Source organism: Ranitomeya imitator, chromosome 5 (genome assembly GCF_032444005.1).
Source record: "Ranitomeya imitator isolate aRanImi1 chromosome 5, aRanImi1.pri, whole genome shotgun sequence".
NCBI lineage: Eukaryota > Metazoa > Chordata > Amphibia > Anura > Dendrobatidae > Ranitomeya > Ranitomeya imitator.
This window is the reverse complement of record NC_091286.1, coordinates 199,156,215-199,182,775: the sequence shown is the minus strand read 5'-3', so window position 1 is coordinate 199,182,775 and position 26,561 is coordinate 199,156,215. Positions and strand designations below refer to the sequence as shown.

At 44.9% G+C, this 26,561-nt stretch overlaps 1 protein-coding gene across 1 annotated transcript in view; it reads left to right on the top strand.

Annotated features, from left to right (window-relative positions):
* Positions 1 to 366: 366 nt before the first annotated feature.
* The window catches only part of LOC138681714 (actin, alpha cardiac muscle 2), a 72,498-nt gene continuing 46,303 nt past the window's right edge, over positions 367 to 26,561 (top strand). The window contains exon 1 of the mRNA XM_069769499.1: positions 367 to 386. The gene's annotated coding sequence lies outside the window, so the exon portion shown is untranslated. The remainder of the gene's footprint in view (positions 387 to 26,561) is intronic.

Here is a 26,561-nt window from a genome sequence, read left to right as displayed (position 1 = left end):
CTGTACAGGATCCATGGCATACCAACAACCCCCCACCAGGGAAAAAGACTGTATGGTCAGCTATAATGTCACGGTGCCTGGATATCTATGCTGCAGGGGAAGCTGCAAACAGCAGCTGAACAAAACGCCAAGTTACTAACCTGAACCCACGGGACCTTAGACATGAAACAGAGTGGACAGGTAACGAACAGGACCTAGACCATGTGACAGAGTGGGAGGAGGAAAAGGGGGCGGAGCCAGACGCCAGGGAAACAGAGAAGGGACAAGCACTAAAGAATTGTCAAACAAGCAGAAGTCGTAGCCAGGAGATTACGAGGTACCAAAACAGAGAGACAGGGGATCGTCAGAAGCAAAGCCAGAGTTCAGAAGCCAGGAACACGAACAGGGTAAAGCACGGAAAGCAAGACAATGCTATGCAAACCAAGCACACAATCCAGGAGTCACGCATACAGACAAACACAGAATCTATAGCTGACAGAGAAACCAGGCTATGAGCGAGTATAAATACCCCTCCCAATATAGAAAAGAGGCTAGCAAAAATTAACCCTGACAGGACATTAACCATGTCCTGACCATGACAGCAAATAGCTTGTCCAATACCACACTTACTTGCAACCACAGCTATATATTTGACTGCAATGCACTACAGCGGCCTTAATATGTTTCTATGCGAATCCTGGGGGATACATAGCGACCCTCGCATATAATACCTGTCACTGCATCACATTAGTAATAGCAAAGAAAAGACAAATAGAGACCAACTTATAGCAAAAGATATTGTCTTTTACCCATATCCCACTGCATACACCCCAAAGAACGTTTCATGAAAAACACTGCCAGAAGATCCCTAAATGCAGTGCCCATAGAAGGGAGGAAGAGGTATGGGTATGGATTTTTGAGGGATTACAAGGTGCAGGCACGCGATTCCGGTGCCATAACTGACGTGCATGGGAGGGGGGTAGTATTACAATGAAGACAGAAGGTAGGGGTTTCTTCCAGGCACCGCACGCCTGGAAGAAATCATTAGCATACAGGAATATAACATTTCTCAACAAAAAAAAACACTAATATGAGGAATACAGGTAGGACTAGTTTAACATTTGCATTACCTGTATACCCATATTCATAGGTCATATACGTCCCAAATATCAAATTGGTCAAGTTACGTACAGTTGTGCTCAAAAGTTTACATATCTCTGCAGAATTTTTGCTTTCTTGGCCTTTTTTTTTCAGAGAATATGAATGATAACATCAAAACTTTTCCCCACTCATGGTTAGCGGTTGGGTGAAGCCATTTATTGTCAAACTACTGTGTTTTCTCTATTTAAATCATAGTGACAACCCGAAATATACAAATGACCCTGATCATTTGTATGTTGATGATCAATTTGTACATGATGACGTGAATTTAAATAACTATCCATACACAAAGAGACACACATTATCCAAATGGGACCCCCGAGTGTATCCTAAATTGTGTACTATACACTATACAAAAAAAGATTGCACTCTATGGTGCCAAAACACGTCAAATATGAAATACATGAAATATGAATAGCAAAATGGCTTTTTGAACATTAGGAAAAAAAATTTTTGAGACGCTTAGTACGGAATTTGGCCAAATAGTGTGAGCCCATCAACCATCGTCAAGGTGTTCTCATTAAACTGATGGGTACCTGACCTCCCTGTCCAAATGTGAACACTTACCGAAGGCTAATGTCTGTATGCTTGGGTGAATGTGGACACCTCTCTCAGCAAAGCCTACATATGGGTTGTCCAGAACCAAGTGTGATTAGATGTAATTAAAAAACAGATGGTGAAGGGAGGAGTGCTTAGTCAGTAAGCTAACATAGAAATGACAGAAAAACGACTGGCACATCCAAACTAGTGTGAATAGGTGCATACCAGGAGCAGCTACCTCCATATATAATATACAAAAAAAGGTTGCACTCTATGGTGCCAAAACACGTCAAATATGAAATACATGAAATATGAATAGCAAAATGGCTTTTTGAACATTAGGAAAAAAATTTTTTGAGACGCTTAGCACAGAATTTGGCCAAATAGTGTGAGCCCATCAACCATCGTCAAGGTGGTCTCATTAAACTGATGGGTACCTGACCTCCCTGTCCAAATGTGAACACTTACCGAAGGCTAATGTCTGTATGCTTGGGTGAATGTGGACACCTCTCTCAGCAAAGCCTACATATGGGTTGGCCGGAACCAAGTGTGATTAGATGTAATTAAAAACCAGATGGTGGAGGGAGGAGTGCTCAGTCAGTAAGCTAACATAGAAATGACAGAAAAACAACTGGCACATCCAAACTAGTGTGAATAGGGGCATACTAGGAGCAGCTACCTCCATATATAATATACAAAAAAAGGTTGCACTCTATGGTGCCAAAACACGTCAAATATGAAATACATGAAATATGAATAGCAAAATGGCTTTTTGAACATTAGCCTTCGTATCCTAAATTGTGTACATATTGATGTACAGAATAAAATATAGATTTATAGATGAATCATGGATTCTAGACAAAATTACAGAGATAACAAGGATCCTAAATACATGATGCAAAACTGAGCTTTTAATTTAATTATTTGGTGCCTTTGTACCAAGAGTAACAATTCAGCGGCATTCTAACTGGACCAAAATACTTTGTAATCACTTCCTCTAATGCCACCGCCGAGCCTGTCAATGAACCGTACCTTAAAAGTAGAAGAGTTACAGCCATGAAAGAACTTGAAGTGCTTCTGAATAGTTTTGAACATTGTTAATTCGTCTGTCTCTTTTGCTGCCAATATGTCCCTTACGTGTTGCCATGTCAGTATACACTGTTCCGTGAGGTGAGACATATCAAATTACATGAGCAGATGGCATAATATACAACATGTGTGGAACTGCATGAGAAGCAGTTAATATGAAATTATTTTTTGTCATTGGCATAATCAAAAGTGAAAGCTCTCACTATATTCTGCAAGCTATGCAATCCCCACAAGGGAAACATCTCCATCTTGGTCCTTTAGCATTAAATAGTGGGGTTGTTTTTTTGCTACTTAATGGCTTTAACCAGTAGGTCCTTAATGTTTTTATTTCTTCTTGCTGTTAATAAAGGTTTATCTGGCAAAGTCACGGCTAATGCAGAGTCTGTCTTGAGAACATCGCAATGTTTATTTAGGATGTGGCGGATACTTTCCTATTGTGAATTATATGTCGATATAAATCTCACTGTGTAATCATCCTGTTTTTTTTTTTAATTCTTTGTAAGCAACCTGGACTGAGGTGAGGATTTGGCCCTACAACAGTGGTGTATCACCAATAGTGGCAGAACGCGCCACTAATATTGTGCCAGTGAACCGGGAGCCCGATGTCATCACCCACACAGGTCCCCCCTCCGCCTATCAGCGCACGCACAGGATGATGTGGGTGGAAGCATCTTCTGATGATCAGGACATCAGAGCATTGGGTGAAATAAGGAGGGATGTATGTATTGTATGCACCATGGAAAGCGCATTTTATTGTATTATTATATGGAGGACTATGGAAGGTGTATTATATTGTATAGAGGACCATGGAGGGTGCATTTTACTGTATGGAGGACCATGGAGGATGCATTTTACTGTATGGAGGACCACGAAGGGGTGCATTTTATTGTATGGTGGACCATGGATGGTACATTATATTCTATAGAGGGCCATGGGGGTGCATTTTATTGTATGGAAGACTATGGGAGGTGCATTACATTGTATAGAGGATCATGGGGAGTGCATTTTATTGTATGGAGGATGATGGGTGGGGTGCATTATATTGTATGGAGAATGATGGGTGGGGTGCATTATATTTTTCCTTTTTTTTGGGGGGGAGGGGGGTAATCTGATCTTCTGCTATGGGGCCCCATGATTCCTATGTAGGCCCCTGCCTTACGGTATCCATTTTTGAGACTTCTCTTGATGTAGCCTCAAGACAGTAATCTGTCTCTGGAGTAATAGACTTGCCTCCCAAAATTATCCTCTGAGGAGCAAATCCTCCTCATTCTTAAAAATAGACCAATTGGAATTGGTCATATTGTTGATGCATTATGTGCTGAGGATGCATGCAAGAGAAAATTAACATAAGTCTTTCTGAATACCTCAGTTTGTACCAGGCCATTATCCGATTCCATGAGTTGAATATCCCCAAAAATCAATTTTGTGCTGATGATACCTCTATGTGATACGGATGTTCGAGTTCTGCCAGTAAAAAAATGTCATGAATTCTCTCAATCCAGCTACCGTACCTTGCCAGATTATAATCAGGTGATCAATATACCTGTACCAGCACTGCACATGGGAAGCAGCATAGCCGCTAACGACCTTCCTCTCCCAATATCCAAGAGAGAGGTTACCATATGACAACACACATGCCAACCCCATGGTAGTGCCTTGCTTTTTCAAAAAAATCTATATTTAAAAGGTAAAGAAATTGTGTTAATATAAAATGCAACAACTCCAAGATCAGGTCACTCCTAGGAGGGTCCAGATTGCTCATAGTAAGAAAAAATTGAATCGCTTCCAAGCTACCTTTATAGCATATATTCATATATAGGGACTCTATATCAGCCATGACTAAAACATATCAGATCCAAGAAAAACGAATAAACTTCTGTCAAGCACCTGTGGGCTCAAAGTGATCACCACACATCTAGAAAAATTCCTTGAGGGTTTTAATTTCCAAAATGGGGTCACATGTGGGGAGTTTCCACTGTTTAGGTACTTCAGGGGCTCTCCAAACAAGACATGGCGTCTGCTAATGATTCCAGTAAATTTGGCATTCAAATAGTCAAATGTTATTCCTTCCCATTTGAGCCCTGTCATGCGCCAAAACAGTAGTTTTCCCCCACATATGGGATATCTGCATGGTCAGGAAAAATTGCACAACAAATTCTGTTGTCCAACTTCTCCTGTTACACTTGTGAAAATAAAAAAAATGGGGTCTAAAGTAAAATTTTTGCAAAAAAAATATTATTTTTCTTTCCACATTCCATTAGTTCCTGTGAAGCACATGAAAGGTTAATAAACTTCTTGAATGTGGTTTTGAGCACCTTGAGTGGTACAGTTTCTAGAATGATGTCACTTTTGGGTATTTTCTGTCATATAGGCCCTTCAAGGTCACTTAAAATGTGTTGTGGTCCTGAAAAAAATTGTTTTGTAAATTTTGTTGTAAAAATGAGAAATCACTGGTCAGCTTTTAATCTTTATTACGTCCTAAAAAAAAATAAGTTTCAAAAGTTGTGCTAATGTAAAGTGTAACTTGTGTACATGTGGGAAATGTTATTTATTAACTATTTTGTGTGCTATAAGTCTCTGAATTAAAGGGAACCTGTCACCCCGGTTTTTCAGTACGAGATAAAAATACTGTTAAATAGGGCCTGAGCTGGGCGTTACTATAGTGTATTTTGTGTACCCTGATTCCACCCCTAAGCTGCCGAAATAACTTACCCAAGTCGCCGTTTTCGCCTGTCAATCAGGCTGGTCAGGTCAGATGGGCGTGGCGACATCGCTGGTTCTTCCCCCAGATCTTGCATATATTTCCGTTGGTGTCATAGTGGTTTGCGCATGCCCATCTTCTGAATCCACTGGGCAGGAGAAGAAAAAACGCGCGATCGGCGCTATTTCCCTGGTGATCTGTGGGGGCGGCCATCTTCCTGAGGCCGCGCCTGCGCATATGGAGTCCTCTGCTGCCCGGGGCTTCAGGAAAATGGCCGCGGTATGCCGCGCGTGCACAGATGGAGATCGCGGCGGCCATTTTCCTGAAGCCGAGTTCGCATCTCAACTTCAGGAAAATGGCCGCCGCGATCTCCATCTGCGCGCGTGCGGCATCCCGCGGCCATTTTCCTGAAGCCCTGGGCAGCATAGGACTCCATATGCACACGCGCGGCCTCAGGAAGATGGCCGCCCCCACAGATCACCAGGGAAATGGCGCCGATCGTGTTTTTTCTTCTCCTGCCCAGTGGATTCAGAAGATGGGCATGCGCAAACCACTACGCCACCAGCAGAAATATATGCAAGATCTGGGGGAAGATACAGCGATGTCGCCACGCCCATCTGACCTGACCAGCCTGATTGAAACGGCGACTTTGGTAAGTTATTTCGGCAGCTTAGGGGTGGAATCAGGGTACACAAAATACACTATAGTAACGCACAGCTCAGGCCCTATTTAACAGTATTTTTATCTCGTACTGAAAAACCGGGGTGACAGGTTCCCTTTAAGGGCATAAAAATGTAAAGTTTGAAAATTGCAAAAGTTTCCAAATTTTTACATGCAAATTACCTCTTCAGAGAAAAAGAGGACTTTGATTGTGACTTGTAGGATCGCTACTTCCAACAGGTGGCGCTATAGAGTTCAAGTCCACGGTTTCTCTGAAGAGGCAATTTGCATATTAAATTTCCCAGAGGAGCATTGCATGGCCTCTTTAACTTGACAAGCCAGAGCTGGTATGTCACTCTCCACAAGGAGAAACCTTGCCCCTTAGACCTAATTTTTACCAAATTTTCAACTTTTTCACAAATAAACAAAAGTCATATCGAACAAATTTGACCACAATCATGAAATACAATGTCACGAAAAAAACATCATCAGAATCAGTGGGAACTGTTGAAATATTCCAGAGTTATTACCCCATAAAAGTGACAATGGTCAAAATAGTAAAAATTGGTCTGATCATGAAGGTGAAGACAGGTGGTGAATCAAGAGAGCTACTATATGTCACTATATGTCACACAAAATACCGTAGTTAATAAATAACACTTACCACATGTATACTTTACCTCAGCACAACTTTGAAACCCAAAAATCAGCAATTTCTAATTTTTCCAACATTTACAAAACCATTTTTTTATGGTTCCACATCACATTAGAAGTGACTTTGAGGGGCCTATATGACAGAAAATGCACAAAAGAGACACCAATCTAACAACTGCACCCTCAAACTGTTCAAAACCACGTCCAAGAAGTTTATTAACCCTTCAGGTGCTTCACAGGAACTAAAGCAAAGTGGAATAAAAAAATGAAAATTTTACTTTTTCAGACAAAATATTTTACTTTAACTGAATTTTTTGCATTTTCACAAGGGTAAAAGGAGAAAATACAATTTGTTGAGCAATTTCTCCACAGTACGCTGATACCCGTTATGTGGTAGAAAACTACTGTTTGGGGGCACGGCATGGCTCGGAAGGGAGAGAGTGCCTTTTGAATTTTGGAGTGCAAAATTGTCTGTTATATTGGAAGCCATGTCGTGTTTGCAGAGCCCCGATGAATCTAAACAGTAGAAACATCCCACAAGTGACCCCATTTTGGAAACTAGAAACTAGTGTTGAGCCACCTCCCTAGTGTTCGGGTTCGGTTTGGTTCGTTGAACAGGGACGTGTTCGACGAAATGTTCGTCGAACACCGTCGAACCCCATTGAAACCAATGGCAGGCAAACACAAACATATACAAACACATACAAACACATGGAAAACACATGGAAAACACCTTAAAAGGTGTCCAAAAGCTGACAAACTGCTCAGAAGACACAACAAACACATGGAAAAGTCATAACTACACATAGTCATGCGAAAAGAAAAGAGGTGGAGGAGTAAAAGGAGGAGGAGACACAGATATAGGCATGTCATGCCCTTCTAAAATCAAGAAAGGCTGGAGTAAAAATGTAAACTCACTCTACCAACACCCAGACGTCTTGAGAAAAAAAAGAAAAAAAGAAATATCTTTAGGTAGAATGGCGGCGCGTCCATTCAGAACACTTTCCTTAGAAGACGTAGTGGTACCCCCATTGGGAGTTGTGCCAAAAAATGAACCCAATACATTCAGACTAATCCACCATTTGTCATATCCAAGGGGCAGGTCAGTAAACGACAACATCGACGCGGAACTTAGTACAGTACTATGTACTGTACCTCCTTTGACGAGGCAATCAGGCGGGCCAAGAAGTTGGTAAGGGGCACCCTAATGGTCAAAACAGACATTGAGGGGGCGTTCCGGTTACTACCTGTGCCTCCGAATAGTGTCCTCCCATTGGGCTGCTTCTGTGAAGGAGCATATTACATAGATCGCTGTTTGCCCATGGGGTGCTCCATATCCTGCTCACTATTTGAGGCATTTAGATGCTTCCTCAAATGTGTCGTCATGGACGTTTGTAAGGCGGCACATATTATCCATTACCTCGACGACTTCTTATGCCTGGGCCCAAAAGATTGGACACTCCAGAGTTGAGGGGTTAGATTGAGAAAGAAAGTAGGCGGTGTCGCTTGCTTTATGGGTGGGGTACACTGCTGAGTAGCAGAAATTGCTACTAGGCCCAAAAGGATTTCCTGGGCCAAATGCCGTTAAAAAATAGTACTTAGGTAAACAGGCGGTGTAGCTTGCTTCATGGGTGAAGTACACTGCTGAGTAGCACCAAATTCTACTAGGCCCAAAGGATTTCCTGGGCTAGATGCCGTTAAAAAATAGTAGTTAGGTAAACAGGCGGTGTAGCTTGCTTCATGGGTGAAGTACGCTGCTGAGTAGCACCAAATTCTACTAGGCCCAAAATGATTTCCTGGGCTAGATGCCGTTAAAAAATAGTAGTTAGGTAAACAGGCGGTGTAGCTTGCTTCATGGGTGAAGTACGCTGCTGAGTAGCACCAAATTCTACTAGGCCCAAAAGGATTTCCTGGGCTAGATGCCGTTAAAAAATAGTAGTTCGGTAAACAGGCGGTGTAGCTTGCTTCATGGGTGAAGTACGCTGCTGAGTAGCACCAAATTCTACTAGGCCCAAAAGGATTTCCTGGGCTAGATGCCGTTAAAAAATAGTAGTTAGGTAAACAGGCGGTGTAGCTTGCTTCATGGGTGAAGTACGCTGCTGAGTAGTACCAAATTCTACTAGGCCCAAAAGGATTTCCTGGGCCAGATGCCGTTAAAAATAGTACTTAGGTAAACAGGTGGTGGGTGGCTGGGCTACTCTGCTGACTAGCAGACACTGAAGCTTTGGAGCAGACCTCTGAATCCCAGGCCATAGTATGAGGAAACAACTCTGCAGACGACCCCACTCACCTGGAATTGACGATGGCAACGTCATGTAAAACTCAGCAAGGGGACTAAATAAGAGAGTCTCCATTTTTTCCAAAAATTCGGCCACAGACACCACTTAAGTGGCATCAATTTCGCCAGAGTTTTTTAAAATGGTTGGTGAGGTGATTTTCAAAAATCATTAAGCTTTTAGTCCCCCCAAGATGACACAGGGGTAGAAAAGTCCTTGCGGATCCAGGATTTGTTCATTTTGATGAACGTTAGTCTGTTTGCATTGTCACTGGACAGCCGCGTGTGCTTATCTGTCAGCACACCACCAGCAGCTCTGAACACACCTTCAGAGAGAACGCTGGCTGCGGGGCACGACAAGATCTCCAAGGCGTGAGTGGCGAGCTCAGGCCATTTTTCAAGATTGGAAGCCCAAAATGAGCAAGGGTCCAGTTCCATAGTTATGGCATCGATGTTAACTTGGAGATACTCTTGTACCATCCTCTCTAGGCGTTGGCTGTGCGTCAGACTTCTTGTCTCCTGTAGCCTTGCAAAAGATGGTCTAAAAGAATCTTGAAACGATTGGAAAAAATTGCTGTTACCACCAGATACGATGTTACTGTTACGGTTTGAGTGATGACACGATAGTCCCACGGTTGGCAAGTTAAAACTCAGAGATTCACTACGTGCACCACTGGAGTATTGTGGAAAAGCAGATGTTAGATTCTGCAACAGTCTCTGCTGATACTCCTGCATGCGGGAATCCCTTTCTATGGCAGGAATTATTTCGCCAAATTTGCTTTTGCACCGGGGATCTAAGAGTATGGCAACCCAGTAGTCGGCATTACTTCGGATTCTGACAATCCGAGGGTCATGTTGCAGGTAGTGCAGCAAGAAGGCACTCATGTGTCTTGCGCATCCAGGAGGACCAAGTCCTTGTTGTCTTGGTGGTGGCGAGGTGAAAATCATGCTTCCTTCGTCAGCCCTCTCCCCCCAACCTCGCACAACAGAAATTTGATCAAGGTCTCCCTCATCTGATGAGTCTTCCATGCCCAGCGCCAGTTCGTCCTCCACTTCTTCCTCGCCTCCTGCACCTTCCTCAACAGTTTTGCTGCTACCATGCGCCCTCGGTAATCCCTCTCCCCCAGCCTCCAATGCCAGCCGCCTTGGTGCTGCCAACCTTCTTGACCTTGGAGATATGATCCCTTCCACATACGACTCCTCCTGTTCCTCCTCCTCTTGTTCCACCACCTGACTCCGAACACTGTGTAAGGTGTGCTCCAGCATGTAAATCACCGGAATGGTCATGCTGATAATGGCATCGTCAGCACTAAACATCTTCGTCGCTATTTCAAAACTGTGCAGAAGGGTGCATAGGTCCCTGATCTGAGACCACTCCGGCAGCGTGATTTGCCCCACCTCTTGATCTCGTTGGCCCAGGCTATACGTCATAACGTATTGCACCAGGGCTCGTCGGTGCTGCCACAGTCGCTGCAACATGTGCAGAGTTGAATTCCACCGTGTGGGCACATCGCATTTCAGCCGGTGAACTGGCAGGCCCAACGACTTCTGTAGAGATGCAAGTCGTCGAGCTGCGGGATGCGAACTGCGGAAGTGAGCACACAGCGACCGTGCCCTCTGCAGAAGCCCATCTAGTCCGGGATAGTGGGATAAAAGTTGCTGGACAACCAGGTTCAAAACGTGAGCCATACAAGGCACGTGTGTGCGAAACCGGCTAAATAAGATTAAAATAGATAAATCTCCGGGTCCGGATGGCATACACCCACGAGTACTAAGAGAACTAAGTAATGTAATAGATAAACCATTATTTCTTATTTTTAGTGACTCTATAGCGACAGGGTCTGTTCCGCAGGACTGGCGCATAGCAAATGTGGTGCCAATATTCAAAAAGGGCTCTAAAAGTGAACCTGGAAATTATAGGCCAGTAAGTCTAACCTCTATTGTTGGTAAAATATTTGAAGGGTTTCTGAGGGATGTTATTCTGGATTATCTCAATGAGAATAACTGTTTAACTCCATATCAGCATGGGTTTATGAGAAATCGCTCCTGTCAAACCAATCTAATCAGTTTTTATGAAGAGGTAAGCTATAGACTGGACCACGGTGAGTCATTGGACGTGGTATATCTCGATTTTTCCAAAGCGTTTGATACCGTGCCGCACAAGAGGTTGGTACACAAAATGAGAATGCTTGGTCTGGGGGAAAATGTGTGTAAATGGGTTAGTAACTGGCTTAGTGATAGAAAGCAGAGGGTGGTTATAAATGGTATAGTCTCTAACTGGGTCGCTGTGACCAGTGGGGTACCGCAGGGGTCAGTATTGGGACCTGTTCTCTTCAACATATTCATTAACCCCTTCAAGACCCAGCCTATTTTGACCTTAAAGACCTTGCCGTTTTTTGCAATTCTGACCAGTGTCCCTTTATGAGGTAATAACTCAGGAACGCTTCAACGGATCCTAGCGGTTCTGAGACTGTTTTTTCGTGACATATTGGGCTTCATGTTAGTGGTAAATTTAGGTCAATAAATTCTGCATTTATTTATAAACACGGAAATTTGGCGAAAATTTTGAAAATTTCGCAATTTTCACATTTTGAATTTTTATTCTTTTAAACCAGAGAGATATGTGACACAAAATAGTTAATAAATAACATTTCCCACATGTTTACTTTACATCAGCACAATTTTGGAAACAAAATTTTTTTTTGTTAGGAAGTTATAAGGGTTAAAATTTGACCAGCGATTTGTCATTTTTACAACGAAATTTACAAAACCATTTTTTTTAGGGACCACCTCACATTTGAAGTCAGTTTGAGGGGTCTATATGGCTGAAAATACCCAAAAGTGACACCATTCTAAAAACTGCACCCCTCAAGGTACTCAAAACCACATTCAAGAAGTTTATTAACCCTTCAGGTGCTTCACAGCAGCAGAAGCAACATGGAAGGAAAAAATGAACATTTAACTTTTTAGTCACAAAAATTATCTTTTAGCAACAATTTTTTTATTTTCCCAATGGTAAAAGGAGAAACTGAACCACGAAAGTTGTTGTCCAATTTGTCCTGAGTACGCTGATACCTCATATGTGGGGGTAAACCACTGTTTGGGCGCACGGCAGGGCTTGGAAGGGAAGGAGCGCCATTTGACTTTTTGAATCAAAAATTGGCTCCACTCTTTAGCGGACACCATGTCACGTTTGGAGAGCCCCCGTGTGCCTAAAAATTGGAGCTCCCCCACAAGTGACCCCATTTTGGAAACTAGACGCCCCACGGAACTTATCTAGATGCATAGTGAGCACTTTGAACCCCCAGGTGCTTCACAAATTGATCCGTAAAAATGAAAAAGTACTTTTTTTTCACAAAAAAATTCTTTTAGCCTCAATTTTTTCATTTTCACATGGGCAACAGGATAAAATGGATCCTAAAATGTGTTGGGCAATTTCTCCTGAGTACACCAATACCTCACATGTGGGGGTAAACCACTGTTTGGGCACATGGTAAGGCTCGGAAGGGAAGGAGCGCCATTTGACTTTTTGAATGAAAAATTATTTCCATCGTTAGCGGACACCATGTCGCGTTTGGATAGCTCCTGTGTGCCTAAACATTGGCGCTCCCCCACAAGTGACCCCATTTTGGAAACTAGACCCCCCAAGGAACTTATTTAGATGCCTAGTGAGCACTTTAAACCCTCAGGTGCTTCACAAATTGATCTGTAAAAATGAAAAAGTACTTTTTTTTCACAAAAAAATTATTTTCGCCTCAATTTTTTCATTTTCACATGGGCAGTAGGATAAAATGGATCATAAAATTTGTTGGGCAATTTCTCCCGAGTACGCCGATACCTCATATGTGGGGGTAAACCACTGTTTGGGCACACGGCAGGGCTCGGAAGGGAAGGCGCGCCATTTGACTTTTTGAATGGAAAATTAGCTCCAATTGTTAGCGGACACCATGTCGCGTTTGGAGAGCCCCCTGTGTGCCTAAACATTGGAGCTCCCCCACAAGTGACCCCATTTTGGAAACTAGACACCCCAAGGAACTTATCTAGATGCATATTGAGCACTTTAAACCCCCAGGTGCTTCACAGAAGTTTATAACGCAGAGCCATGAAAATAAAAAATAATTTTTCTTTCCTCAAAAATGATTTTTTAGCCTGGAATTTCCTATTTTGCCAAGGATAATGGGAGAAATTGGACCCCAAATATTGTTGTCCAGTTTGTCCTGAGTACGCTGATACCCCATATGTGGGGGTAAACCACTGTTTGGGCGCACGGCAGGGCTCGGAAGGGATGGCACGCCATTTGGCTTTTTAAATGGAAAATTAGCTCCAATCATTAGCGGACACCATGTCACGTTTGGAGAGCCCCTGTGTGCTTAAACATTGGAGATTCCCCAGAAATGACACCATTTTGGAAACTAGACCCCCAAAGGAACTAATCTAGATGTGTGGTGAGGACTTTGAACCCCCAAGTGCTTCACAGAAGTTTATAACGCAGAGCCATGAAAATAAAAAAAAAAATTATTTTCTCAAAAATGATCTTTTAGCCTGCAATTTTTTATTTTCCCAAGGGTAACAGGAGAAATTTGACCCCAAAAGTTGTTGTCCAGTTTCTCCTGAGTACGCTGATACCCCATATGTGGGGGTAAATCACTGTTTGGGCACATGCCGGGGCTCGGAAGTGAAGTAGTGACGTTTTGAAATGCAGACTTTGATGGAATGCTCTGTGGGCGTCACGTTGCGTTTGCAGAGCCCCTGATGTGGCTTAACAGTAGAAACCCCCCACAAGTGACCCCATTTTGGAAACTAGACCCCCAAAGGAACTTATGTAGATGTGTGATGAGCACTTTGAACCCCCAAGTGCTTCATAGAAGTTTATAATGCAGAGCCGTGAAAATAATAAATACGTTTTCTTTCCTCAAAAATAATTATTTAGCCCAGAATTTTTTAATTTTCCCAAGGGTAACAGGAGAAATTTGACCCCAAAAGTTGTCCAGTTTCTCCTGAGTACGGTGATACCCCATATGTGGGGGTAAACTACTGTTTGGGCACATGCCGGGGCTTGGAATTGAAGTAGTGACGTTTTGAAATGCAGACTTTGATGGAATGCTCTGCGGGCGTCACGTTGCGTTTGCAGAGCCCCTGATGTGCCTAAACAGTAGAAACCCCCCACAAGTGACCCCATTTTGGAAACTAGACCCTGAAAGGAACTTATCTAGATGTGTGGTGAGCACTTTGAACCCCCAAGTGCTTCATAGAAGTTTATAATGCAGAGCCGTGAAAATAATAAATACGTTTTCTTTCCTCAAAAATAATTATTTAGCCCAGAATTTTTTATTTTCCCAAGGGTTACAGGAGAAATTGGACCCCAAAAGTTGTTGTCCAGTTTCTCCTGAGTACGCTGATACCCCATATGTGGGGGTAAACCACTGTTTGGGCACACGTCGGGGCTCAGAAGGGAAGTAGTGACTTTTGAAATGCAGACTTTGATGGAATGGTCTGCGGGTGTCACGTTGCGTTTGCAGAGCCCCTGGTGTGCCTAAACAGTAGAGACCCCCCACAAGTGACCCCATTTTAGAAACTAGACCCCCCAAGGAACTTATCTAGATATGTGGTGAGCACTTTGAACCCCCAAGTGCTTCACAGACGTTTACAACGCAGAGCCGTGAAAATAAAAAATCATTTTTCTTTCCTCAAAAATTATGTTTTAGCAAGCATTTTTTTAGATTCACAAGGGTAACAGGAGAAATTGGACCCCAGTAATTGTTGCGCAGTTTGTCCTGAGTATGCTGGTACCCCATATGTGGGGGTAAACCACTGTTTGGGCACACGTCAGGGCTCGGAAGTGAGGGAGCACCATTTGACTTTTTGAATACGAGATTGGCTGGAATCAATGGTGGCGCCATGTTGCGTTTGGAGACCCCTGATGTGCCTAAACAGTGGTAACCCCTCAATTCTAACTCCAACACTAACCCCAACACACCCCTAACCCTAATCCCAACTGTAGCCATAATCCTAATCACAACCCTAACCCCAACACACCCCTAACCACAACACTAACCCCAACACACCCCTAACCCTAACCACAACCCTAATTCCAACCCTAACCCTAAGGCTATGTGCCCACGTTGCGGATTCGTGTGAGATATTTCCGCACCATTTTTGAAAAATCTGCGGGTAAAAGGCACTGTGTTTTACCTGCGGATTTTCCGCGGATTTCCAGTGTTTTTTGTGCGGATTTCACCTGCGGATTCCTATTGAGGCACAAAGAATTGACATGCTGCGGAAAATACAACGCAGCGTTCCCGCGCGGTATTTTCCGCACCATGGGCACAGCGGATTTGGTTTCCATATGTTTACATGGTACTGTAAACCTGATGGAACACTGCTGCGAATCCGCAGCCAAATCCGCACCGTGTGCACATAGCCTAATTCTAAAGGTATGTGCACACGCTGCGGATCCGCAGCAGTTTCCCATGAGTGTACAGTTCAATGTAAACCTATGGGAAACAAAAATCGCTGTACACATGCTGCGGAAAAACTGCACGGAAACGCAGCGGTTTACATTCCGCAGCATGTCACTTCTTTGTGCGGATTCCGCAGCGGTTTTACAACTGCTCCAATAGAAAATCGCAATTGTAAAACCGCAGTGAAATGCGCAGAAAAAAACGCGGTAAATCCGCCATAAATCCGCAGCGGTTTAGCACTGCGGATTTATCAAATCCGCAGCGGAAAAATCCGCAGAGGACCAGAATACGTGTGCACATTCCTAACCCTAACCCTAGCCCTAACCCTAGCCCTAACCCTAACCCTACCCCTAACCCTACCCCTAACCCTACCCCTAACCCTACCCCTACCCCTACCCCTAGCCCTAACCTTAACCCTAACCCTACCCCTAACCCTAACCCTATTCTAACATTAGTGGAAAAAAAAAAAATTCTTTATTTTTTTATTGTCCCTACCTATGGGGGTGACAAAGGGGGGGGGGGGGGGGGTCATTTATTATTTTTTTTATTTTGATCACTGAGATAGATTATATCTCAGTGATCAAAATGCACTTTGGAACGAATCTGCCGGCCGGCAGATTCGGCGGGCGCACTGCGCATGCGCCCGCCATTTTGGAAGATGGCGGCGCCCGGGAGAAGACGGACGGGACCACGGCTGGATCGGTAAGTATGATAGGGTGGGGGGGGACCACGGGGGGGGGGGGGATCGGAGCACGGGGGGGGGGGAATCGGAGCGCGGGAGGGGTGGAACGGAGCGCGGGGGGCGTGGAACGGAGCACGGGGGGGCTGGAATGGAGCACGGGGGGGTGGAACGGAGCACGGGGGGGTGGATCGGAGTGCAGGGGGGTGATTGGAGCACGGGGGGGTGATTGGAGCACGGGGGGAGCGGACACGAGCACGGGGGGGAGCGGAGCACTGGACGGAGGGGAGCCGGAGCAGTGTACCGGCCAGATCGGGGGGGTGGGGGGGCGATCGGACGGGTGGGGTGGGGGCACACTAGTATTTCCAGCCATGGCCGATGATATTGCAGCATCGGCCATGGCTGGATTGTAATATTTCACCCGTTATAATGGGTGAAATATTACAAATCGCTCTGATTGGCAGTTTCACTTTCAACAGCCAATCAGAGCGATCGTAGCCACGAGGGGGTGAAGTCACCCCCCCTGGGCTAAACTACCACTCCCCCTGTCCCTGCAGATCGGGTGAAATGGGAGTTAACCCTTTCACCCGATCTGCAGGGACGCGATCTTTCCATGACGCCGCATAGGCGTCATGGGTCGGAATGGCACCGACTTTCATGACGCCTACGTGGCGTCAAAGGTCGGGAAGGGGTTAATGATCTGGTAGAAGGTTTACACAGTAAAATATCGATATTTGCAGATGATACAAAACTATGTAAAGCAGTTAATACAAGAGAAGATAGTATTCTGCTACAGATGGATCTGGATAAGTTGGAAACTTGGGCTGAAAGGTGGCAGATGAGGTTTAACAATGATAAATGTAAGGTTATACACATGGGAAGAGGGAATCAATATCACCATTACACACTGAACGGGAAACCACTGGGTAAATCTGACAGGGAGAAGGACTTGGGGATCCTAGTTAATGATAAACTTACCTGGAGCAGCCAGTGCCAGGCAGCAGCTGCCAAGGCAAACAGGATCATGGGGTGCATTAAAAGAGGTCTGAATACACATGATGAGAGCATTATACTGCCTCTGTACAAATCCCTAGTTAGACCGCACATGGAGTACTGTGTCCAGTTTTGGGCACCGGTGCTCAGGAAGGATATAATGGAACTAGAGAGAGTACAAAGGAGGGCAACAAAATTAATAAAGGGGATGGGAGAACTACAATACCCAGATAGATTAGCGAAATTAGGATTATTTAGTCTAGAAAAAAGACGACTGAGGGGCGATCTAATAACCATGTATAAGTATATAAGGGGACAATACAAATATCTCGCTGAGGATCTGTTTATACCAAGGAAGGTGACGGGCACAAGGGGGCATTCTTTGCGTCTGGAGGAGAGAAGGTTTTTCCACCAACATAGAAGAGGATTCTTTACTGTTAGGGCAGTGAGAATCTGGAATTGCTTGCCTGAGGAGGTGGTGATGGCGAACTCAGTCGAGGGGTTCAAGAGAGGCCTGGATGTCTTCCTGGAGCAGAACAATATTGTATCATACAATTATTAGGTTCTGTAGAAGGACGTAGATCTGGGTATTTATTATGATGGAATATAGGCTGAACTGGATGGACAAATGTCTTTTTTCAGCCTTACTAACTATGTTACTATGTTACTATGTTACTATGATATCACCCCGGCGAAGGGCCGCACCCAGGTTTGCAGCATTGTCGCACACAGCCTTCCCTGGCTGCAGGTTGAGTGGAGACAACCATTCATGGAACTCGGTCTCCAGAGCTGACCACAACTCTTCAGCTGTGTGACTCACATTTCCCAGACATTTCAATGTAAACACTGCCTGATGCCGTTGAGCCCTTCTGCGCAGTTACAACTCGGGTGGCATTTCCAGACAGACTTTGGGCGCAGGTGGAGGACCGAGAGGAGGTTGAGGAGGCAGAAGCAGTGGAGGAACTTCTAGATACAGAGGATCGACGAGCAACTCATGGCGACGGCAAGACTTGGACAGCAGCCCCTTCTCCTGATGTCGCCGTAGTTACCCAGTGCCCAGTCTCCGACATGTAGCGCCCCTGTCCATGTCTACTCGTCCAAGTGTCTGTGGTGAAATGCACCGTCACACAAAGAGTTTCTCAAGTAAGCGGTGATGTTGTGTGCGACATGCTGGTGTAGCGCAGGCACAGCTTTCTTTGAGAAGTAGTGGCGACTGGGCATCTGGTACTGGGGCACTGCGACGAACATAAGGTCTCGAAAGTCCTCTGTGTCCACCAGGCGGAAAGGCAGCATTTCTGTAGCCAACAGCTTGCAGATGGAGAAATTCAACCTCTTAGCTTTGTCATGGCTAGGAGGAAATGGTCTTTTACTTGTCCACATCTGAGGGCTGGCTGCCGTGCTTAGATGGAGTTGAGTAGGGTGTCCCCGGCAAACTGCTGGTCTGTGAGGAAAGTGCAGGCGGAGATGTTATGTTAAAAACACCTAAACAAAGGTGCCCTCTCGACCAACAGAGGGCGTACCTCTGGGTCCAAACACGAAAACCAATAAAGATGCGTACTGGGTAATGCAACCAACTAAAATATAAGTATAACACAAGGTAATAAATAGAGAGTTCCAAACCAGAGCAGTTAGAGGTATCAAAAAGCGATCATTTATTCTCAAATATATAAATACAAATACATAGGACAACAAAAGGGTGAATGAAGAAATAGCAGCTACAGAGATCAGTATAAAAAGATGGAAGAAAATACTGATAAAGACACATAAAAAATCCAAAACAACCCTGTTGCGTATACACTCATAGGCAGATACTCAATAACTAGAGTGGGTAAAAAATCAGAGGAAAAATGCCAAACATCTCAATAGAGATACAAAATACCCATATCACTAGATAAATCGCATATATACAGGACTGCCTAAATAAGCAAAGCCCCGTAAGTGTAATATGGAGAGAATAGATAGATACAACAGGTATACCACTCAGATGACTACCGGGATAATGTGCAGGCACTATACAGTACTATGAAAATACCTTGGGTCATACTGAGGATCAGAAATCAGACTGCCGTGGTGCTGCAACAGGGAAGGAGAGCCTCCACGCGCGTTTCGCCGTCGGTGGCTTCGTCAGGAGGCGTGGTTAGTGTAGGAAGGGGCCGGGGTATAAGTAGGGACCCTAGGGGGCTCATAAGCCAATCGGTGCACAGCTCGGCATGATGTGATTGCCCGCAGCCGGCGGGCGCCGCCGCGCGCCGGGCAGTATGGGCGGGAGGACAAACGTCATCTCCGCCCATCTCCACGGCAACGCAGGCAGCGTCCGTCCAGCGAGGGGCACCACAGCGCATGCGCGGGGTGCGCACAGGACTGAGCGGATGAAATACCCGTATGTAAATAGCGCTAGAAGTGGATGCTGGCTAGGTAAGTAAAAAGTGAAAATGTGCTGCCGCTAAGTGCCTATCAATATTGCATGGCATCACTCATAGTAGAAGCCACAGGACTAAATAGAAAATAACAAATATAGCCCAAAAAGCCCAAAGGAAGAAAAATATTAAGGACATGGTCCAGTATATTAACCGAATATATATAAATGTATAAGAATATAATAAGGACCAGAAAGGCTAATAATATGAATACCATGCATTACATAGATAAGAACATATATAGAGGTATATATGAGTGTAACATGGACACATCCGAACAGAAATATAGTTATCTACAGACACGAGATATAATAACGGCAGTCATGAAACTAGTACGTTGACACAGGCTGACTATAGGCGTAAAAAGCTACAAATCTATAAATAAGGCAACGGACCATAGAAAAATATATTACAATATGACAATAAATAATGTCCGACAGCAGTCAGCATAAGACGCAATAGTATTCAAATGACTGTGCAAAGATGAAGCGACAAATAGCATTCCTCCAATTGATGTCTTCTAGCGCTGATAAGCCTCCACGGGTCTCCCACGGTCGTAAAGAGTGATAGATAGCAACTAAATGAAAAGCAAAAATACAACAAATGAGAAAGTAAAAAGAAAACATGCAAAATAGAGCAAAACCGATTAAAAAAAAGATGTTATGTTGCCTTGATCATAATGTGGTGTCTATGTTGGAGAGCGCTCAACACCAGCAGGTGTTTCCACTTGCAAATGTCCTGACGACCTACCAATCACACTGGCCGTTGCGGGTAAAGAGGTGGAAGGTCTGCATCCAAAACCATGTGCGACTGCTGTCTCCACAGTCACAGAGGATGAAGAGGACGCGGATGCACTTGATGGGGCAGACGGTGGTTGACCCGGCACACTAGGCCGCATTGTAGCACAGTGAGCTTCCCACTGCAACTTATGCCTCATATCCATGTGACGGTTCATGCATGAAGTACTCAAGTTAGTGATTTTTTTGGCATCTACTGAGATTTTGTTGACAAATTTACAGACAACATGAGTTGGGTCATCTTTTGCAATGTAAAAAAATGCCCAGGCTATGCAAGGCTTAGAGCCCATGTGACCTGAAGAGCCACCACGACTTCTGGTCTGAGGCACAGTTGGGGTTGAGGATGCAGTTGTTGACGTGCTTCCAGTACTCTGTCTGTGTCTAGGAAGGCGCACCGTTACCTCATCGTCAGACTCGTCTCTAGCATCCTCCTCCACCTCCTCTGCTGACATCATGGACTGGCGGACTGGGGGTTGACAGTAAGTGGGGTCTACAACCTCGTCATCATCATCCTGTGTGTTCTCACACCTGTCTTCCTCAGAGCCAACCTCTTCCTGCCCCGACCGAAAAGTCAAGTTTTCGTTCCAATCAGGTATCTCAGTCTCATCATCATCTTCCTCATTGTCTCCACCAACAGGAGTTACAGTTTGGGAACGAGGGTCTACATTATGCTCAGAACCTTCTTCATCTGGGCCTGGATCCGACTCACAAAGATTCTGGGCATCAGTGCAGATCATTTCCTCGTCTGGATTCACAGAAGCTCTGGAGCAGACCTCTGATTCCCAGGCTGTAGTATGCGTAAACAGCTCTACAGACTCAACCATGTGTGTTACCCCATGCTCAGACGGGCAGCTGGAGACTTGGGAGCTGTGAGGAAGCAAGTGCGATTGGGGTGACAACTCTGAGGACTGGAGTAGTTGTGATGTTGAAGTTGACATGGAGGAGAGCCCACTTGAACGAGCACCGTTCAAGCACCTGCTGTTTTTGTGCCTCATCTGGAACTTTTGGCGATGCTTGTAGCGATGGTCGTAAGAAAGGGATCATATCAGATTGTCCACGAAAAGAAGTAGACATCTTACTTTGGCTGGAAGATGGTCTTTCTTCTGCAGATGTTACTGTTGCTTTACCACCTACCCCACGGACACAACCTTTTTTTCCCTTTCCAACACGCCTATTCCCCTTCCCACCAGCAGCAGGCCTTTTGCCACTCATTTTAGTGCTTAACTAATTGGCAACTCTGTATCTGTAGTTGTTGGCACAACAACCGATGGATGAAAACTGAGCAGAACTGAGTGGCCAAACTGTGGTACTAGGCCCAAAACTAATAACTGGATTAGATGCAGTGAAAATTGAGATACACAGGCGGTATAGTTTGTTTCACAGGCGGGCTACTGTTGTGAATTCTGTGGCAGAGCTCCCTCCTGTGGTCACAAGTGGTACTTCGGCTGGTTCTCTCTGTGAGCTTCCGTTGGTGGAGGAAAGTGGTACTGCGGCTTCTGAGTTTCCTTCCTCAGGTGATGTGGTGAAGTCGTTAGGTGCTGCTCTATTTAACTCCACCTAGTGCTTTGATCCTGGCCTCCAGTCAATGTTCTAGTATTGGACCTGTTTCCTCCTGGATCGTTCCTGTGGCCTGCTGCTCTGCATAGCTAAGTTCCTCTTTGCTATTTGTTTGCTGTTTTTTTCTGTCCAGCTTGTCAATTTGTTTTTTTCTGCTTCCTGGAAGCTCTGGGATGCAGAGGGTGTACCTCCGTGCCGTTAGTTCGGTACGGAGGGTCTTTTTGCCCCCTTTGCGTGGTTTTTGTAGGGTTTTGTGTTGACCGCAAAGTTACCTTTCCTATCCTCGCTCTGTTCAGAAAGTTGGGCCTCACTTTGCTAAATCTATTTCATCTCTACGTTTGTCTTTTCATCTTAACTCACAGTCATTATATGTGAGGGCTGCCTTTTCCTTTGGGGTATTTCTCTGAGGCAAGGTAGGCTTATTTTCTATCTTCAGGCTAGCTAGTTTCTCAGGCCGTGCCGAGTTGCATAGGGAGCGTTAGGCGCAATCCACGGCTGCCTTTAGTGTGGTTGGAGAGGATTAGGGATTGCGGTCAACAGAGTTCCCACGTCTCAGAGCTCGTTCTTGTTTTTTGGGTTATTGCCAGGTCACTGTATGTGCGCTGACCTCTATGTCCATTGTGGTACTGAATTACCTTTCATAACAGTACTGGAGGCCAAAAGTACTAATGATTCCCAATAGAGGGAAAAAAGAAGTTCTGAGACCAATTTTTTTTCTTTGCACTGTGTTTTGCCTTTTTTTTCCCCTAGACATTTGGGTGGTTCAGGACACAGGTGTAGCAATGGACATTAAAGGTCTGTCTTCATGTGTGGATCAGCTCACGGCAAGAGTACAAAGTATTCAAGACTTTGTGGTTCAGAATTCTATGTTAGAACCGAGAATTCCTATTCCTGATTTGTTTTTTGGAGATAGAACTAAATTTCTGAGTTTCAAAAATAATTGTAAACTGTTTCTGGCTTTGAAACCTCGCTCCTCTGGTGACCCAGTTCAACAAGTTAGGATCGTTATTTCTTTTTTGCGTGGCGACCCTCAGGACTGGGCATTTTCTCTTGCGTCAGGAGATCCTGCATTAAGTAATATCGATGCATTTTTCCTGGCGCTCGGATTGCTGTACGATGAGCCTAATTCTGTGGATCAGGCAGAGAAGAATTTGCTGGCTCTGTGTCAGGGTCAGGATGAAATAGAGGTATATTGTCAGAAATTTAGAAAGTGGTCCGTACTCACTCAGTGGAATGAAGGTGCGCTCACAGCTATTTTCAGAAAAGGTCTCTCTGAAGCCCTTAAGGATGTCATGGTGGGATTTCCTATGCCTGCTGGTCTGAATGAGTCTATGTCTTTGGCCATTCAGAGCGGTCGAAGCTTGCGCGAGCGTAAATCTGTGCACCATTTGGCGGTATTACCTGAGCTTAAACCTGAGTCTATGCAGTGCGATAGGACTTTGACCAGAGTTGAACGGCAAGAACACAGACGACTGAATGGGCTGTGTTTCTACTGTGGTGATTTCACTCATGCTATCTCTGATTGTCCTAAGCGCACTAAGCGGTTCGCTAGGTCTGCCATCATTGGTACGGTACAGTCAAAATTTCTTCTGTCTGTTACCTTCATCTGCTCTTTGTCATCGTATTCTGTCATGGCATTTGTGGACTCAGGCGCTGCTCTGAATTTGATGGACTTGGAGTATGCTAGGCGTTGTGGGTTTTTCTTGGAGCCCTTGCAGTGTCCTATTCCATTGAGAGGAATTGATGCTACGCCTTTGGCCAAGAATAAGCCTCAGTACTGGACCCAGCTGACCATGTGCATGGCTCCTGCACATCAGGAGGTTATTCGCTTTCTGGTGTTGCATAATCTGCATGATGTGGTCGTGTTGGGGCTGCCATGGCTACAAGTCCATAATCCAGTATTAGATTGGAAATCCATGTCTGTGTCCAGCTGGGGTTGTCAGGGGGTACATGGTGATGTCCCATTTCTGACTATTTCGTCATCCACCCCTTCTGAGGTTCCTGAGTTCTTGTCTGATTACCGGGATTTATTTGATGAGCCCAAGTCCGATACCCTACCTCCGCATAGGGATTGTGATTGTGCTATCGATTTGATTCCTGGTAGTAAATTCCCAAAAGGTCGACTGTTTAATTTATCTGTGCCTGAGCACACCGCTATGCGGAGTTATGTGAAGGAGTCTTTGGAGAAGGGGCATATTCGCCCGTCATCGTCGCCATTAGGAGCAGGGTTCTTTTTTGTAGCCAAGAAGGATGGTTCACTGAGACCTTGTATAGATTACCGCCTTCTAAATAAGATCACGGTTAAATTTCAGTACCCCTTGCCATTGTTATCTGATTTGTTTGCTCGGATTAAGGGGGCTAGTTGGTTCACCAAGATAGATCTTCATGGTGCGCATAATCTTGTGCGTATTAAGCGAGGCGATGAGTGGAAAACTGCATTTAATACGCCCGAGGGCCATTTTGAGTATCTAGTAATGCCATTCGGACTTGCCAATGCTCCATCAGTGTTTCAGTCCTTTATGCATGACATCTTCCGAGAGTACCTGGATAAATTCCTGATTGTGTACTTAGATGACATTTTGATCTTCTCGGATGATTGGGAGTCTCATGTGAAGCAGGTCAGAACGGTGTTTCAGGTCCTGCATGCTAATCCTTTGTTTGTGAAGGGATCAAAGTGTCTCTTTGGTGTTCAGAAGGTTTCATTTTTGGGGTTCATCTTTTCCCCTTCTACTATCGAGATGGACCCTGTTAAGGTCCAAGCCATCCATAATTGGACTCAGCCGACATCTCTGAAAAGTCTGCAAAAGTTCCTGGGCTTTGCTAATTTTTATCGTCGCTTCATCTGCAATTTTTCTAGTATTGCTAAACCATTCACCGATTTGACCAAGAAAGGTGCTGATTTGGTCAATTGGTCTTCTGCTGCGGTGGAAGCTTTTCAAGAGTTGAAGCGTCGTTTTTCTTCTGCCCCTGTGTTGTGTCAACCAGATGTTTCGCTTCCGTTCCAGGTCGAGGTTGATGCTTCTGAGATTGGAGCAGGGGCTGTTTTGTCGCAGAGAAGTTCTGATTGCTCGGTGATGAAACCATGCGCCTTCTTTTCCAGGAAGTTTTCGCCTGCTGAGTGAAATTATGATGTGGGCAATCGAGAGTTGCTGGCCATGAAGTGGGCATTCGAGGAGTGGCGTCATTGGCTTGAAGGAGCTAAGCATCGCGTGGTGGTCTTGACTGATCATAAGAACTTGACTTATCTCGAGTCCGCCAAGCGGTTGAATCCTAGACAAGCTCGTTGGTCGTTGTTTTTTGCCCGTTTTGACTTTGTGATTTCATACCTTCCGGGCTCTAACAATGTGAAGGCGGATGCTCTGTCTAGGAGTTTTGTGCCCGACTCTCCGGGTGTATCTGAGCCGGCGGGTATCCTCAAAGAGGGAGTAATTGTGTCTGCCATCTCCCCTGATTTGCGGCGGGTGCTGCAAAAATTTCAGGCTAATAAACCTGATCGTTGCCCAGCGGAGAAACTGTTTGTCCCTGATAGGTGGACGAATAAAGTTATCTCTGAGGTTCATTGTTCGGTGTTGGCTGGTCATCCTGGAATCTTTGGTACCAGAGAGTTAATGGCTAGATCCTTTTGGTGGCCATCTCTGTCGCGGGATGTGCGTACTTTTGTGCAGTCCTGTGGGATTTGTGCTCGGGCTAAGCCCTGCTGTTCTCGTGCCAGTGGGTTGCTTTTGCCCTTGCCGGTCCCGAAGAGGCCTTGGACACATATCTCTATGGATTTTATTTCAGATTTTCCCGTCTCTCAAAAGATGTCAGTCATTTGGGTGGTCTGTGATCGCTTCTCTAAGATGGTCCATTTGGTACCCTTGTCTAAATTTCCTTCCTCCTCTGATTTGGTGCCATTGTTTTTCCAGCATGTGGTTCGTTTACATGGCATTCCAGAGAATATCGTTTCTGACAGAGGTTCCCAGTTTGTTTCGAGGTTTTGGCGAGCCTTTTGTGGTAGGATGGGCATTGACTTGTCTTTTTCCTCGGCTTTCCATCCTCAGACTAATGGCCAGACCAAACGAACCAATCAGACCTTGGAAACATATCTGAGATGCTTTGTTTCTGCTGATCAGGATGACTGGGTGTCCTTTCTGCCTTTGGCTGAGTTCGCCCTTAATAATCGGGCCAGCTCGGCTACCTTGGTTTCACCATTTTTCTGCAACTCTGGGTTCCATCCTCATTTCTCTTCAGGGCAGGTTGAGTCTTCGGACTGTCCTGGTGTGGATACTGTGGTGGACAGGTTGCAGCAGATTTGGACTCATGTAGTGGACAATTTGACTTTGTCCCAGGAGAAGGCTCAACGTTTCGCTAATCGCAGACGCTGTGTGGGTCCCCGACTTCGGGTTGGGGACTTGGTTTGGTTATCTTCTCATCATATTCCTATGAAGGTTTCCTCTCCTAAGTTTAAACCTCGTTTTATTGGTCCGTATAGGATTTCTGAGGTTCTTAATCCTGTGTCTTTTCGTCTGACCCTTCCAGATTCTTTTTCCATACATAACGTATTCCATAGGTCATTGTTGCGGAGATACGTGGCACCTATGGTTCCATCTGTTGATCCT